Raw genomic sequence first — 5,161 nt, 5'->3', positions numbered from 1 at the left:
CACTTTTGATGCGGGTGGGGGGGCTTAACTGCAAAATAATCCCACCACTAACCCTATCTATTGGATTAGCATCTTGTGGCCTTGATTCATAGTTTCCAAGGTTGCACGGGGTAGTTGGTTTGCACCAGATACGTTCCCATGAGGTAGAGAAATAGGAGAGGAGAGAGAGACTCAAGGCATGTTTGTTTTCGATTCTAGGCCGGATTATAGTGGAAAAAAAACGAACAAACCCCCCAAACACCATGATTCTCGTTCGATTCCACAGGAATCAGATTTTTTCCTGAGTGGAATTACAACATGACCTGAGAATCAGGGCGGGGTGCCGCTTGCGAGAAAATCCCACCGATTCCAGCACCCGCTCGTCCCTCCGCGCCCTCCCGGCCGGTGCCGCTGGCCCCTTCGCGCCCCGCCGCCGGCCCTTCCCGGCCGGTCCGCGTGCCGCTGCTGGCCCCTCCCCACCCCACCGGCGAACCCTCCTAGCCGGTCCGCGCGTCGCCGTCGGCCCCACTGCGGCCCGCCGCCAGCCTCCTTCTCCCACACGTTGACCTGCGTGTGCCGCCAGTGGTGGCGTGGCCCCACCGCCGACCTCTCTTTCTATCATGGAGTACAATCACGATTGCAATGAGGAGGTGGTGGCCCAATTTTATGACACACTCTATATTGATTGGACCACAGGGTCATGCATTGGTCACTCCAAGGGAAGCCACTATCAGTCACATATACAGATTTTGCTGGTATCCTTGGATGTGTTGGGGCTAATCTTCGTAGGCATAAGATTCATGATGAGACTGTTATTGAGGATGGGGAGATAGTCTTCATGTATGATGCAGCTTATGGACCATGTATGATGCACCTTATGAACCAATTGAGCATGGCACCACCAAGGGCATGATTCCGTACTATAGATTGATTAATCAGTTGTTTCGGTATACTCTTTGCCCTAAAGGTGGAGATTCGGACAATATCTCCAATATGTCAAAGAACTTGTTAGCATGGATGCATCCGGACCTTCAGTGTCTTTGATTTTATATGGGAAGAGATCATTATTTGCTTCTATTCGTCCAAGAAGAGTTGTCACTATGCACCATTCATATTTGCCATGATTACAGATGTGACGGATATGGACATCTTAACGAACAAAGCTCATCCCGTCTATAAGCCAAAGAAGGGTCAACTTGAGAGGCTCTTGAAGATAGGATCTCATGCTATTCGTCTTCCATCTCCAAGTGCTTCTCAAGGACCTCCAGCTTCACATGGACCTACTTTTGCACCATCTTCATCTCATGGTCCTTCTATGGAGCCTTCTTCCTAACGGACATCTACTTCTAGGGGTCCCACTTGTGCTCCTAAGAAGAAGGGAATTCTAAACTTCATATCTCAAGGCCTATTTGCTTGCTTCAATGTGGCATGACACAATGCGGATGAAATCTATGCCCACAAGACGCATGTGGATGAAGAGCTTCTCAAGATTGAGAAAAGGCAAAAGGAGTTGATGGCCAAGAATGACATCCCACATTCTCCTCTCCGCGCTCCTATGGACTTCCCTCCTCCACCGGTTTTCTACAACCCTTGGGAGGAAACTGGGCAGCCCTCCATGTTCTTTGGGGCTCCAAAAGATGCTGATGAGAAAGAGGACTTTGGTGGGAGGGAGGACTCCGAAGAAGAAGATTGAAAGTGCATTTGGCCCCCTAAGTGGGTTTTGGTGTTGATGACATGCTAGGTTAGGGGACTAATAATTTTATCAAGTGATTAATAGGTTCTAACTATAAACAAGTACAAAGGTGTGTGAAAGGAATCTCATGAAACCTCAAATTGCAAGAATGGAACGGTGTTAAGCTCAAAGAAGACTCGTTTATAATTTCTACTTCTGAATTTGAGTATAGGAACACCGTACTATAAAGGGGAATGCAGATGGATAGCTTAAAGATGCTAAAAGTGCTCTACTGAGATGCTAACCACCTTTTGAGAGAGACAATTCACTCACTTGCACATCTTTTATCTCAGCCTTTTTGTGAGTATCGGAAGTTCCGACGGGGTGTCGGAAGTTCCGACATCTATCGGAAATATCCAGTAACTCCCATCAGGGGTCCTCTGCACGTTGAACCTGAGAGTATCGGAAGTTCTGATAAGTTTGTGTTGGGTGTTTCTTGAAACTCCCGACAGGGGGTCCTCTGCACTTTTGTTCTAACTTCATCGGAAGTTCCGACCCTGTGTTGGAAGTTCCAACAGGTACATAAAACGCACAGTAACGGATAGTTTTGGGGAGCTCGGGTATAAATACCCCCTCAGCCCCCCATTCATAGCTGCAGACCTAACTCGAGCCAAAACACCTCTAGAGCATTGAATACTCCCTCTCCTCACTCCTTTGAGCTAAATCCTTGAGTTCTTGAGCTAGGGTTTGGGTGAGAGCAAGATTGAGAGTGTGTAACTTGAGATTTTGAGTGAGAAGTTCAACAAGTTCATCTCAAGAGCACTCCAAACATCCTCGGCTTCGATTTGCGTTTGTTACTCTTGAAACTTGCTTCTAGACGGCTAGGCGTCACCCGTTTGAGCGCTCTCTTTATGTGGTGCGCTGGGAACGTTTGTATTACCCATCCTTTGTGGATTCATAGTAAGTGACTCAATCCTCCTTTGTGGTTGATTGAGGGAGGTAAAGGGTTAGTGAGGACCCGGCTCTTTGTGAGCTCCTCAACGGAGACGTAGCTTCCTTTGTGGAAGTGAACTTCGGTAACAAATCCTTGTCTCTTGTGCTTGTTGTGTTCTTCAATTTCATTTTGACCTAGAAGCTTAAATTTAGCTGATCTATCTATTTGTGTGGTTCCTTGCTTATACATCACCTGGAGTAGTCTCTACACTTCATTTATTATCTTTTGATTCAAATAGAATCGGCAGATTCAGGTTGTATTTTGAATTTCGTTCAGCTCACTCTATTCTGTCGGAAGTTCCGATCCTGTACCGGAAGTTTCGATCCATCAAATGTTCTGGCACAACGTTGAAAGTTCCGACACATCTAAATGTACATGCATATTTTGTTGTACCCTACTACAAACAATGTCATTGCTTGTTTGAAATGTGTAAGATGTGTAGAGAATCATTTTGGGAGGTTAAAGGTCTATGGAACGGTGTAAAAGAGGATCAGGATCTAGATGACCTGCATCAATGCTAGAAAAAGGCATGTTCTTTTATGATATGCTCTATCAATTCCTTCCAGAAATTTCTTTCCATAGTTTCATATGTTTAGAACTCTTGTAGATTTGATGAAATAATACTTTCCCAAATATTTCCACGTGTCTTTCCTTATCTCCGTTAGTATGTTAGATGAATTCTTTCTGGTTTGGTTTGGGATGGAGAAAATAATTGAGAAGCTTCTCACTTTTCTTTTGGCCATAATAAAAATTGTTGTGATGCTTTACTCTTCTCATCAGGGACCTTCCTTGGGGCTGTTCTTGGTTAGGCTTCTCAATTCGACCTGCGTGTAATGGTAAGCTCCAATTGTGCTGGCATCTGCAAGGTGGTCTGGGGTGCAACTGCCCAACAACCCAGCTAATCTTCGGAGGAGGATGAGATTTTTGGCTTCACCAACTGGGACAGACTCACATAACAGAAGTTCTGTTGTGAATGGTCAGCCCATATATCACTCTTTAGGCCAGTTCCCAATTTTAAGCACAACCTTACTTTGTCGAGATTTTATTTTCCTATGATTCACTTAATTATCCCTGGAGCGATAATTATTACTCATATCGGACAATCAAAATCAAGCACTAATGGAAATATACCGAGCAATGTCCCATGTGGAACATTGCTGTCAGTTTACTGTTCTGAATTTGTGTACCTGTACTGACATGCTAAAATGAAGAGAAAAATGTTTAATAGAGACTTCAATCAACTCTGTACACATAAACATGAAGGTACCTTTGAGATCCTGGTTAAGTGCTTTCTTATTTTTCATCAATGAGGCATTCCAACTTACACTGATCAGTAAGGCTTTGTCTCCAGTAGGTTAGTTTTCTTAATAAACATGAACTGTTTTTAATTGAACTGAATGAGGCCCATATTTTTGCTGACCTTTGTAGTGCCAGTATTCTCTGTTCTATATTTCTATTTTCCCACACAATGATCAGTTTTATTAGTATAAATGTTTACCCCTTTCTGATAGCTGCAGAAATACAATTGTTTATGGCTGAAGGGTTAGTATATCAGTTTTTGCAGGTAAGATAGTAAACAAGAAGAAAACGGTGTTTGTTCTCCTTTCCCACCGGTCTATCGCTTTTACGTTCACCACAACAAGAGGTGTTAATTTTTTTTTGTCTCTAATGTTCATGTCCTATTACCTGTGTCCCTGTTGGCAACACTTCGATGACTTCTTTCTCTTCCGTTATCAACTGTTGAGCTCATTGATAAGAGTCAATTTTCGAGATTGTGGAGAGATCTGAATGGTTGATTTGGACACAGTTATGCATTATGTTTAACTCAGAAATTTTTTGAAATATTCCCGGCAAAATGTGTTATATGGATACATTTTCTGGTGCCTTAGCATGCCTTCTATGGATATATGTTATTTTTCTTAGCCTGCTGGATCTAAGATTCATTTACTGGAAAAATGTGTTATATGGATTCTTTTACTGGAAAAATGTGTTTGCTGTGATCTGCATCCCAAAGACAAGCGGTCCTCTACTCTTCTTATTGTTTTGCCCGTAGCAACGTACGGGCATAATTTTACGGGCATGATCCTAGTCGAGAGTAAAAGGATAAATTTAAGTTCCCAACTAACATAGACTCTTGTTCTAAAAAAACTAAAATAGACTCAAAACAAATGTCATTGGCAAAATTGTAGAAGGACCCTCGAGTGTTTTGCCATCAGTTCATCAGGAGGACTTCGACGGAAATATGAGACACGCCCCCTGTGCATCCGTCTAATTCGTCCTCTTCCCCTTTCCGGCTCTTTTCCTTTGACCCGACGCGAGCACGGGCACGGCACCACCGAACCCAGTCGACGCCCCTCCCCTGCTTCCTCCCAGTCCGCCGGCCTCAAGATCACCGAACCATCTCCCTTCCCTCGGTAAGGAATCCCTACCTGGATCCGTCTCAGTTCCGCAAGAATTTGAGATCCTGGTCGTTCTTGCGGGGATCCATCCCGAGATCCGTTCCCCCCCCCCCCAAA

At 44.1% G+C, this 5,161-nt stretch overlaps 1 protein-coding gene across 1 annotated transcript in view; it reads left to right on the top strand.

The window, feature by feature from the left end:
• The first annotated feature begins 4,888 nt into the window (after nt 1-4,888).
• LOC101771998 (probable signal peptidase complex subunit 1) overlaps nt 4,889-5,161 on the top strand; it is an 877-nt gene continuing 604 nt past the window's right edge. Inside the window, exon 1 of the mRNA XM_004962489.1 lies at nt 4,889-5,059. The gene's annotated coding sequence lies outside the window, so the exon portion shown is untranslated. The remainder of the gene's footprint in view (nt 5,060-5,161) is intronic.

The sequence above is a fragment of the Setaria italica genome, chromosome III (genome assembly GCF_000263155.2).
Source record: "Setaria italica strain Yugu1 chromosome III, Setaria_italica_v2.0, whole genome shotgun sequence".
NCBI lineage: Eukaryota > Viridiplantae > Streptophyta > Magnoliopsida > Poales > Poaceae > Setaria > Setaria italica.
Note: the sequence above shows the minus strand (reverse complement) of the source record. Positions and strands in the feature narration are given on the sequence as shown.